Below are 12,920 nucleotides of genomic sequence, written 5' to 3'. Positions count from 1 at the left end.
TGGAAAACCAGGGATATGAGACCATTTCATAGGGGCATACCTGGCATTCATTCTTGCAATAGCACTCACTTTGAAACTTCATCAAGCTATTGATCTTCTAGCAGTGGATTCATCTTCCAATTTTTATTTTATGTGTGGAGTCGCCAAGGTAGATGCAGCCTCAAACAACTTCCTAAGCTCCTGCTACCTTCAGAAGTTCGGCTGCTTGATTTTGGGAATGAGTAATCTTTAGGCTCCCGACAGATGCACCAAAATGTTATCACAAAATCTAACCTTGATAGGCTGTTGATCAAGTACACTTCGAGTAACTCTTTCAAACCAATCTTTTGGTTGAGGCTTAACCTCCCCAACCTGAGAGTGTTCTCTCAATAGGTTTAAGATTTTTGATTAATGATTAGATGGCTAACTCTAGGAACAAATGGATAGATGTATCACTGAATGACTGGTTGAATCAAAGATTAGAAAATATATATTGGGCTATGGAGTCAATATGATCTTTAACAAAACAACATGATCAGCAAAACATGGAAGTCAAGGCACTTAGAGTTTAGGTTTATAAATAAAATAGTAACACAATGAAACAACACAATTTACAAGCATGTGAAGGAAGTTAGTGCATTTTCCAATGAATTCTAAGTATCACAAGCTCATACCACTGCAAATAAGTAATTTAACAAGGCCATAAGAGCATCAAACACATAAACTCCTTGTGAATCTTGAGTAGTCAAACTGATCTCTGTATTAAGTATAAAAACTGCAGTTACTTACAATAACGCAATTTTCCCTTTGCTAATGAAAATTACCAGCCCCCTATGGAATTCGATTCTCAATCCTTATATAGAGTTTTACATCCTTGGATACTATGATCCACCTTTAGAGGAATTCGAATTCCTAACTTTGACACCTATCTTTTCATAAAACAAACTACTTAATTACAACTTGACAGCTAGTTGTCTTTAAGAGTCCTAATACAAATAGGAGTGAAACTCCTAAATCATGCTTTTAAAAACCTTATCTATGACTTCAATACATTCTTTAATCAGCTGCCAACCCATGTCTTCGAGCTTGATGATGTCCATAGTGTTGTTGCAAAACCTGCTGAGTCATGACCTAATTGTCCTGAAAACTAGGAGACAGAGTTCCTCCTTTTAAGGCCCTTAATCCTTAATGCCTATCTTCAAACAGTTTTACTAGTGTACATGTGGCATGCATTAATAATCCATAGAAACTTCATTTGTCCACCTGTGCAAGAAAGGGAATCTCGAATAGATGAACAAGAGAATAAAACATGATTGTGCTACGTAAATAGCCTGTTTTTGTAGCACAACTTTTATATTACTTATGGAATACTTCTTTGAACCATTCTGCATCACTGCCATCTGAAACTTCATCAATGATCCTCATATGTCTACCAAAAATCATCAAACTTGGAATTTATCAGACCTTACCTTCGAAATACATCCATAAGGTGCTAAATGGTCACCTTCAGCAGTTTCGTAGCGCGCTACGAAACTACTGTGTATGCTCTTTTTCAACACGGCCTTCAAAAATCTGTAGTTTGGGAATTTTTTCAAAATTTCATAAAGACTGATATGATCACCAAGAATCAAAACAACTTACCCTTATGAGATGTTCTTCTTCACAGATGTTCTTCTCTTTTATGCCAAAACTGTCCTATAAATTTATCATTTTCTGCACTGTTTTTATCTGAAAAATAGTTGTTGAGACAGAGCCTATATCTTTTGATCCCTGATATTTGTTACAAAAATGGAGGAGGTTTTTGTATATAAGAATTTTTATTATAAAAACCTCTCTCATTTTTTTGAAAACTAGCTTCAGTTGTTCGGAATCTGCATTATAAAATCATGTATAAAACATGAAAATTCAGAATCCTGCAAATAGGTCTCAAAGGAAACTTCGAATCTCCAAATTGGTAGCACCTGGGAGAAATTTGAAAGAGGTTTTTGTTCCTCATTATGTTCCTAGAAGAAACCTCCTTCCGATTTTTGAAAATCATCTTCATTTTCCTGAAAATTTCTTTTGAAACCAACAACTCAAAACAGCCCAAGAAACACACAAATCCCCTTGCAGCTCCTGGTAGAAATACATGTAACCTGTCTAGATGAAAGCTTGTGTGAAGGTGAGATCATCCATGATAGCCTTATTTTTATTCTTTCATCTTCATGGCAATTTCCATTTATAACCCAAACTGCCCTCTTAAAAATATGACAGTTGTAAAGAAATTTTTGGACAGCAAGCTATTTGTCACACAGTTAACTTTTCAAAGGTGACAACTGACTGATACATGAAAAGGTTCAAAAATAAATGATAGGGAGGATATTGGGTAAAATTTTTAAGGAATGATATTCGAATGTGGAGAGAAAGGTGACAAAATGAGGGAGTGGAAAGAAACAGCCACTTCATCAACCAATAAAAATAACTCTGCTTTTCCTGAAAAAAGAAGGTTGCACTCCTGATCTTATATCTTTTGATCCTTGATAGCTGTTACAAAAATGGAGGAGGTTTCTATAGGTAAGGATGTTTATAAGAAAAGCCTCTTTCATTTTTCAAAAATGAGTTTTAAATTTCTTAGGAACCCCCTTGGAAGTTGACTACTAAAAACAGAACAACAGGGTTTTTTGTCTCATAGTGCACTACGAAATTAGCTTTTTTCGTAGCGCAAATCACCTTTTTTGAACTAGCTGTGCTACAAAATTGTGGATTCCTATGTATGCTCTTTTTTCAACACAGTTTTCAAAATGGTTAAAGATATGGGTTCTAAACAGCATGTGAGACTTCTAGGACATGGAACAAGGCTAATTTAAATTTATTTGGATATGAAAATGAGATTCTTAACCTATCACCTACCCATTATCAAGACTAAAATGACCTTTAGACCTCCTTGAAATCATGACCAGAAGCAGAGTTGACACAATGATGTTTTTTTGAAAATTTTTGGGTGATAACACTTTCAACAATTTTCCCAAGTCTTTTATAAGAACATTTATATCCTTTACTTCGAGAAGAGCAATCAAGAAGAATACCTTCATCTACTATGGGCTCAAACTTACCAAATTTTTCATCATTCCTTTTGATATAGCATTTTCTTCCAAAAACTTTAAATTATTGTAATGTAGGAGTCTTACCATACCAAAGTTCTTGTGGAGTTTGAGTGCTATTTACCCGAACATTTGCTTGGTTGAGAATAGTTACAACGATGAATGCAGCTTCACCCCAGAATGTTGTAGGAGTTCCAGATTCATCTAGCATAGCTCAAGCCATTTGTTGAACAGTTCTGTTCATTCTTTCTACCACTCCATTTTGCTGAGGCGTCCTTGTGGTGGAGAACTGCCTTTTTATTCCATGTTGTTAACAAAAGTCAAAGAAGTCATCCGAGGTAAATTCCCCTCCTTGATCAGATCTGGGGCATTTGATTTTGCGATCTGATTCATTTTCAACCAAAGCTTTGAAGGCTTTGAACTTTTAAAATGCTTCATCTTTATGCTTTAGAAGACCTATCCAATACATTCTGGAAAAATTATCAATGAACAATATAAAGTATTCTTCTCCACGAGGTGAACGTTTCCCTGATGGTCCACATAAATCAGTATGAACAAGTTCAAGAGGCTTACTAGCTAACCCTTCTTTTTCAATGAAGTGAGATATGGTTTGCTCACCGAATTGACATGGTTTGCATATTGTATTTTCAAGAATGCTAATATCTGGAAGATCACAAACAACTTGGAATCTGCATGCTTTTCTTATTTAAGAAAAGCTTAGATGTCTCAATCTTCTATGCCATAAGCCAATTTTCATCATTTTTTCTTAGATAGCATTGTTGTTGTCCTCCCTTGAGTATGTATAAGTTGTTTGGAGTTATTGTACCTTTGATCATGGTTTCTCCTATATCAAGCTCACGAACAACACATCAGTTTGGGCGAAACACCACTTCATTTCCTTGACCATACATTTGATTGACACTCAATAGGTTATGCTTTAGACCATCTACAAACATAACATTCCCAGCTTTAACCTCTTCTTTCAAGAAAATAGAGCCTTTACCTTTTATGACAGCAGGAGTGTCGTTTCCAAATGAGACGTTCTTTTCCTTTTCTAAGGCATTATATGAGTGAAGTTTTTCTTTGTCACTTGTCATGTGTTTTGAGCATCCACTGTCGATGTACCACTAATTTTCTTGCCCTTCTACATACAAGGCTATACCACATCTTTCTGTTTGAGGTTCTTTCTTTCTCCATATTTTTGGATTTAATGGAGCTTTCTCCTTTTGAGATATTCACCAAAATTTATTCCTGCATTCAGATTCTTCATGGCCAAAGTTGTTACAGATTGAGCATTCTATTTCATTTTCAAGAAGAGAAAAGTTATTATAGGAACTTTTATTAATCCCTATCACATTCCTTTGATTTCATGCTTCTCTAGTCATGATGGTTTTGTAAGCAACACATTGAGTAGCTTTGTGTCCAAAATTATGACATGAGAAACATTGACCATTAAATAAGTTCTTGCGATTATCGAATCTATTGACCTGGTGATTGTAGTTTCTATTAATATTCATCTTTGAAGCAAATTAAGGATGATTTACCTAAGGTTGGTTGTAGCTTCTGTTCATCCTTGAAGCAAATTGAGCCTGATTTACCTGGTGATCTGCTTTATGCCTTTGTTGATGATTGTCATATTGTTCACTGTTCTTTGCTGCATCAAGATAGCTTTTAGTGGAGGTTGACGGCTTCTGTGATTGAGATGCTTCTTTAGTATATCCAAGACCTGTCTTTATCAGAGGAGAATGCTTCACTTTGATAATTTCATTTAAGGTTTCTGATCCTTTAGCAAATCTAAGATTGAGAGATTTTGTTTTCTCAATATCCTTTCTTAGACCCACAATTTCACATTCTAGTTTTTCATTGTGTTTTTCTCTTTCAGCAAGTTGGTATGTCAAGGTATCTATAATCATATTCTTTTCTTCTAAATAGATTTTGAGTTTAGATATTTCTTCATGAAGGTCATCTTCTTCTAAAGCATCCCAAAAATTATCATCTTCATAAGCCATTAGAAGTCTATAGTCATTAATATTTTCATCTTCCTTACTATTTGATAAACCATCGCTATCTTCATGAGTATAGTAACTCTTTTTACTTACACTTTGTTTTCTATTCCATTTTTGCAGATTCCTTCCCTTTATCATATTTATCTTTATGAGGACATTTGGCAGCGTAATGACTAACTCTACCATAGGCAAAACATTTGAAAGGTAGTTTACCTCTAAATCTTCTGGAACCCTGTTGAAGCTTCTTGACAAATTTTACTTCATCTTATTCTTCTGAAATATGTCCTTATTCATTGAGTTCTTCCTTTCCTTTTGCTGAAGCTTTAAATACGGCTTCTCTCTTATCTGATGGGCCTCCTTTTCTCATCTCAAAGGCAGTTAAGATTCCGTGAAGCTGTGTCATAGTGATAGTCTGTAGATCCAGTTTTTCTTCTATGTCATATACTTTTGATTCAAATTTAGTAGACAACGATCTTAAAACTTTCTCAACTAAGGTAACTTCCTTTATCTCTTCACCTAGATTTTTCACGCAATTTACAACCTCATATATACGTAAGAAGTAACTAGCTATACTTTCATCATTGTGCATCTTAAGAGTTTTATATTGAATTCTGAGAGTTTGCAGTTTAGCATGTTTTACCTGAGAGTTTCCTTCATAGATTAGAACTATTTTGTCCCATATTTCTTTGGCTGATTTGAGCTGCATAACTTTGACAAACTCCCATTGTGACAGAATTTCCAATAATGTATTGATAGCCCTGGCATTGGTTTCATATTGCTTTTTTCCTGTCGTATCTGTAGGAATTGTTGATGGAAATGTATATCCTCCTTCCACAATTTCCCAAACATCTATTCCAAGTGATTGTATATAGGTTGTGGTTCTTATATTCCAATAAACAAAGTTTTTCCCATCAAAGTTTGGCAGTCTGATGTATCCCATGCTTTCTTGATTACTCATGATGATGGATCTCCCTTCAAGCGATCAAGCTTCTTTTGAAGGACCTACTCTGATACCAATTGTTGGAAATAATACTGAGAGGGGGGGTGAATCAGTATTATTAGATCAATAATTTAATTTTCCAAATAGATTTGTATATGCTACTTCAGCTAAGTGAACTATCATGTATACGCGACTATACTTAAGGCAACCGGCATATATACAAAGAACGTTTGATTTACCCAATTTATCATGCATTGAAATTTAACCAGTATATCAGAGATTTATTAGATAGTGCAGTAAAAGCAGAATAAAGCATCACACATAAGCAACACACATGAACACCAAGATATAAGGTGGAAACCCAATGTGGGTGAAAACCACCTACTGCTGTCATCTCTATCTTCTTTTAATAATAAGAAAATATGTTTACAATTTTGTACTGGTGTAGACTTATACCAGTACGCAGGCTTCTACCTACAGAAGGTTACAACCTTCTCTCATTCTCCAGCTTCTCCTGGAAGGGAGCTACAACCCCCTAACTCTTGTACTAGCTGATACATTTACTAATATGTAGGTTATGACCTACAGAAGGCTACGAACTTCTTTCTTCCTCCATGGACCACGTTTCATAAATTTTTAGGCTGGATCCATCAACAACATCATAAATGTAATTCAATCATCAAATACATTTGCATCAACCAATCACTTTCTAAACCAACCACAACCGAATCGATCAATCACTTTGACAACCCATCAATCTGATCATTCAGAATAGTGTCACCAGAATATAGTAACCAGAACCCAAACTAGAACCCAGAACTCTGCAACAGCAAACAGAAACAACTGAAACATATTTATAAGGTATACGCTACTTCCATGTGTCTAACCTACATGTATACGTGATTTTCTCAAAGTCAACGAGCGTATACGTCTAAAAATATTAATTCATAATTCTGCAACTATTCCAGACTTCAGTTATACCCAGATCATAATATTTACAGAACAACACATGCGTGAGTATACAGATCTAGAATAGGCATGATCAAACCATATAAATATAATTCATTTCAAGCCTTAAGATCCCAATCCATCATTAGATCTTATCCTCCATCAACTGCTAAGGTTCATCCCTGGTTTAGATCAAGAATAGCACCATAAGCCAATAACCTGCATAAAACATCTCACACTTCATTAGATATTCTATGCTTGCACACCTGGCCTAATGATCTTCTCCTCCTTTTATAGTTTTAGGCCTTTCTCAATACCATGGACCAAAACCACTTAGGACCAATACCTTGGACCAAATACCTAGGGTCAATACCTCTGACCAAATACCTTGGACCAATACCATGGATCAAAATACCATGGACCAAAAACTTAGTTTTCCAAGATATACGTGCTTTTCCTTCTGTGAAAGTGTGTGTGTATGTATATGCTACTTGTGTTCAATGAACCTATGTATACCTCTCTTTCTTCATTCTTTGTAGTCTGATATGCAATTCTTTGTTGTTAACCTACTATACTATGACCTTTCATCTGAGTGAGTTGCCATCAAGGACAACACTTGTATCATAATGCCAACAATTATTCCCCAATTATCCCCCACCTCTTTGATCTCTGTTTTCATTTAAATACACGGAGACCAAAGGCAAGTTACAATAAAGTTGATTACAGAATTATTTCCATTACAATTTTGGATTGATTAATAATCTCAATAAATAATATCAGACTTGAAAGATATTTCCATCATGATTCAGTTGGAACAAGTCAAATTTGATATTGCAATTAAGAGAATTTGGAAAACGGACGCAACAACAAATATGAGAAAATAATCTTCAGAGAACCTTGCTTTTCTCTCAATCCAAGCCAAATTTTGGAAAACTACTCATTCCAAAACTGATTTGGTCCATTCTGCACAAAACCTATGTCTCGAATTTTCCATATTCATCTTCATTTTCCCGAAACGTCCAACGCAAAAATATCACTTCTTATCCCAGTGAATTTTTGAGTTGGAATATTTGATTATGAGCTAAAAATAAAATTTGCAATCTAGAAAACATCTTGGAGGCTAAAATCGCGAGTGATGTTATAACAAATTCATTAATAAATATCATTGGAAAAATAATGCATAATAATCTTCAATATATTAAAAATAAATGAGAAAATACAGTATTTATCTATAAGAGCATAAATAATTATAAAATGGAATTATATGATAACTTATGATAAACGATGTGATAAAGAATGGTAGAAATGGATGAAATAGTGTTGGGTAGCGGAGGTCCCGCATAACGGTTTTGGGCCAGAAAGCCCAAGAAGTAGGATTAAATTATTGTAAAAACTCGGAAGTATGCAGAGCGCGAATTATAATAGGATTGAGTCAAAGGGTAGTCCGCCCAGAAATAATGTAAAGAAATATAAATAGAGTCGGCCTACATAGGGATCTTGGGCCAAGGAAGGGTATAAATAGAGAGCGGCTCTATGAGGGAAAGGCAGCTCTCGTTGGAATATGAAATGTAATGGTTTTTTGAAGCAAATAGTCTAAAAGCGTCTGTAAGTCCGAGTCGAGGGTTGGGGTAGTAGGTAAAGGCTATGCAACTGAGTGTGCAGAGGCCTGGAAAGTCTGCAGCTGTGTGCGTAGACCCCTGTAGCTAAGCGCGCAGGGCAGATCTAGATGTATTGGTGAAGAGTAATAATAAAGATAAGTTACTTCTGTAATTTTGTGTTATCGTGCATCTGACTTTATGATTTACCTTTCTATATCTGTTTAAATATGAATGTGATGAATGTATGTGAATCTGGGTTCATTTGAAGTACATGAATGGTTAAACTTGTTAAATGTTTTCTTAAAGACCCTGCTAAGAAAATCTGATATGCTCCATTAATTAGATTAGATCAGTAATCAGCTTAGTAATAGAAAGTGGAAGTTGCTCTGGGTCCGGATCTGTGCGACTGCAGAGCGGTGCGAAGCAATAGAAGGGTATTCGCATCCCCTAAACCACATCTTGACAACCCAAGGGTGCAGAAACCTAGTTCTAGCACCCTCTCTTGCTACCTCGGGTGAGACCTTAGTTCACGCTCCGCGGGCTGTTGCCGAAAGGGCTGGTAGCTGCGGGATTTGTTTGGCTAAATAACTCTTTTGAACCTGGGTCAGGCCCATATAAGCTAAAAAATGGTTTATAAAAAGCTACGCCCAGATCACGACTCCAATGGAATAGTTACTGAAGAAGGATGCTACGTATTGTTGGAACAGGGAATGTAACAAAAACCTGGAAACGCTTAAGGAAAAAATGGCCTCTGCCCCTATCTTGGTCTTTCCAAAGTGGGACGTTGAATTTCATGTACATGTTGACACGTCGAGTATCGTGTTGGGTATGGTACTCACTTAAGAAGGAGCCGAGGAGATTGATCACCCAATTGCGTTCGCAAGTCGCAGGTTGTCCAAAGTAGAAAAGAATTACTCTACTATTGAGCGAGAGGGATTGGAGATGGTATACGTGCTCTAAAAGTTCCACCACTATCTGCTTGGATGAAATTTTAAGATGTATACTGATCACTCTGCGCTCAAGTACCTAGTGAATAAGCCTGTGTTGGGGGGGTGCATCTGTCGATGGTTGTTGTTGTTTCAAGAATATGACTTTGAGGTTATTGTAAAGCCGGGACATCATAATGCAGGTCCAGATCACTTGTCCCAAATTGAGACCAGCGAAGAACCAATAAATCTAGAGGAGGGACTCCCAGACGCCCAATTATATGTCGTGTGCATTGCAAATGGCTACTTTGAAGATATAATCCACTTTTTAACGATGACCACTATGCCACAGGGGTATTTTGTCCAGCAAAAGAAGGAATTGGTGATACGCGCAGCAGATTTTACCCTAATTGCAGGCCACCTGTACAAGATGGGAAACGATGAAATATTGTGCAGATATGTACCAAAATTCAAGCGTGGACAAATCCTAGCCAAAGCACATGGAGGGGTTGCTGGCAGACATTATGTGGGCCACACCACAGCCTAGAAGATTCTTCACACTAGATTATGGTGGTCCACTCTACATCAAGATTCGAAAGCATATTGTCCGGCTTGCGATGTATGTCAACGGATGGGCAAACCATCGTGAAGGGATGAAATGCCACTTTAGCCACAGATGATGCTACAGCCATTTGAGAAATGGGCGATCGACTTCGTTAGGCCTATCGAACCATGAGGAAAGATGGGCGCGCGCTATATCGTCACTGCGACTAAGTATTTGACTCGATGGGCCGAGGCACAGCCAGTTAAGGATTACACGATTGCAACAACAACAAAATTCTTGTTCGAGAACGTACTGACCAGGTTTGGCTGCCCCAAAATTCTCATGAGTGATAGGGGAACGCATTTTCTGAATGAAATGATCAGCACACTCACTGAGGAATTCTAGATATATCACCAACAAAGTACGCCCTACCATCTGCAAGCAAATGGGACCATTGAGGCATTCAACAAAATTTTGGAGATCACGTTGACTAAGGTCTGTAATGCGTGACAAAATGACTAGGACTTGCGCATCCCTATTGTGCTATGGGCATACCGAACTACGTGCAAGAAGCTGACCGGCCAGACACCATTTCGCTTAGTATATGGCAAGGAGGTCGTTATGCCTGTGGAATATATTGTGCCTAGCTTGCGGATCGTGGCAATTACAGGTATGGTAGACCGCGAGGCATTGGAAGATAGGCTTGCACAGCTAGAAGAATTGGAGGAGGAATGGTTTCTGGCTATATTCCATCAGCAGGTACAAAAATAGAGCGAGAAAGTGTGGCACGATCACCATATGAAGGTGCACACCTTTAAGGAGAATGATCTAGTATTGCTTTATGACAGTAAGTTCGAAAAATTCCCAGGTAAACTCTGCATGCACTGGTTGGGACCTTATGTCATCAAAGAAGTTACCTATGGGGGAGCAGTTCAGCGGGCTAAACTCAATGGAGACACCTTCCTAGGAAGAGTGAATGGCAGTCGCCTAAAGCTCTACATGGGTAGGCTAACTACCTGACTAGCCATAAAGAAGATAGTCTCATTGCTCCACCCACTTGAAAGAGAGCGTGGGATGAAAAAGCAGCCCGGGGGACAGATGCACGAGTACCACGATGCGTGTACATTGGACCAAACACTAGGGCCACAGTTGCGTGAGAAGGATCACATGGATGCACTGATAACAATAATGATGACTGTTGATATCACTATTCATGACAAGATTTCTGCATTATGGAAAAAGGGAGCGGGTAGCGGGCAATTAAGAGAAACAATACAAGCTGGATATGGAATGAGCTACCATAGGTTTTACACGAGAAGTTTACATGAATTGGAACAGGTGGAAATTAGTGCATTTGAAATTCACATGACTTATAAATCACTGAGGGGAATCTACTGGGTGGCCTACACTTCGAAAACCCAGATGGAGCTGTTCATTATATCTGCACAAGGCATGTGCCCAAAGGTAGTGATCTGGACGATGGAGAAGCAGGACTCTTTAAGGAGTATGGTGGTGACAGTTACGGGCATCCCGTAGACTGCATCATCACCAGTTGTTATTAGGAAAACTAGTGTCTATTCAGAGATGCTAGTCCCACTAAGACGGGTAGCTATCTTAGAAACAAACAAACTAAAGTTACTTGTGTTTTCCTTTACGAGAGATAGATGAGAAAGAATTAGAGAGTACCAACCTCAGTCTCTCTCTTGGCTCCTTGCTTGTTTCCTTTCCCCTTTGACAGAATCTCTCCACTTCTTCCTTACTTGTCTCACTTCAAAGAGCACCTGTAGAGTCAAAGAAACATAATACCATCAAAGCATAGAGATCTATCACCATAAACAATATAGGATCAGATTTATATTAACCATACAAATGCATATATCAATACAAGATTCAGAGATATACAAGAATATGGTGGAAAACTCAAATAGCTTTATTGATAGAAGTAGTAGAAGAGAGGATTACAACCCATTGGTCTAACCCAACACCATCCTCCCAGCATGAAAGGCCTCTTCACCTCATACAAAGAAAGATCACCCAATAATGTCTTCAAAGAGAAACCAACAGCACTTCCTTGCAAATTACAAAATTCCAGCCTTTGGATCTCTGGGATGAGTGATCCATATATAGATGTTTGCAGGGGGGTGAGTCAGCTTCTGGGATTTTGATTAGTGTCATCTCTCTAATAGTTCTTGGTTCCACTTGGAGATTTCATGATCCCTTACTCATCCTTGGGCGAATTCAGAGAGGCAAGTGTCAAATGAGCAGCTTCTAGAAGATTCTCAGGGTCTCCACCTAGCAATCTGCTTGTGCCATTTGTCTGCTCTCACTCATTGCACCCTACAGAAGGGCTTTCTAGTATGCATCACACTTTTTGCATGTGGCAGGTGAGATGCATCGCACCCTTAACACTAGGTAGTCTGTATGGTCCTTCTTTGACCAGTTCTGAGTAGTTTCTCATGGAGAACTTCTGGGAGATGATGTAATCTGCTGACCATGCTCCTTTAGGGTATGAAATAACACTTTTAGGGACTTAGAATTGTTAAGGGATAAATTCCCCTAGGGTCTTGGGTTGATACCCTAGCAGATCAGAGGTTGTCTATACAGAGAAACACACATTCCATACATCCATAATGCTAATATAAGCAAACTATACGATAAGGGGCGTACCTGGGGGTCCTTCATTTGGGAATATCCTACTAGGGTCCAAACCCTCTTGGAGTTCCTTTTGCTCCTTCAACCTGCAAAACAATGATTTCAAGAAAGTACAGTAGTATATGGACTAAACATCATAATGAAATCATCTTCATAATATATTGAAAGGTAGTTAGTTATGCAATTAAACAACCATTCATATATGAATCATAACATGGATATCATAAACATGAAGAAGATTTATATC

This window comes from Pinus tabuliformis, chromosome 7 (assembly GCF_031772625.1).
Source record: "Pinus tabuliformis cultivar Carrire ecotype Pingquan chromosome 7, CPIR1, whole genome shotgun sequence".
Lineage (NCBI taxonomy): Eukaryota > Viridiplantae > Streptophyta > Pinopsida > Pinales > Pinaceae > Pinus > Pinus tabuliformis.
This window is presented reverse-complemented; position numbering follows the sequence as displayed.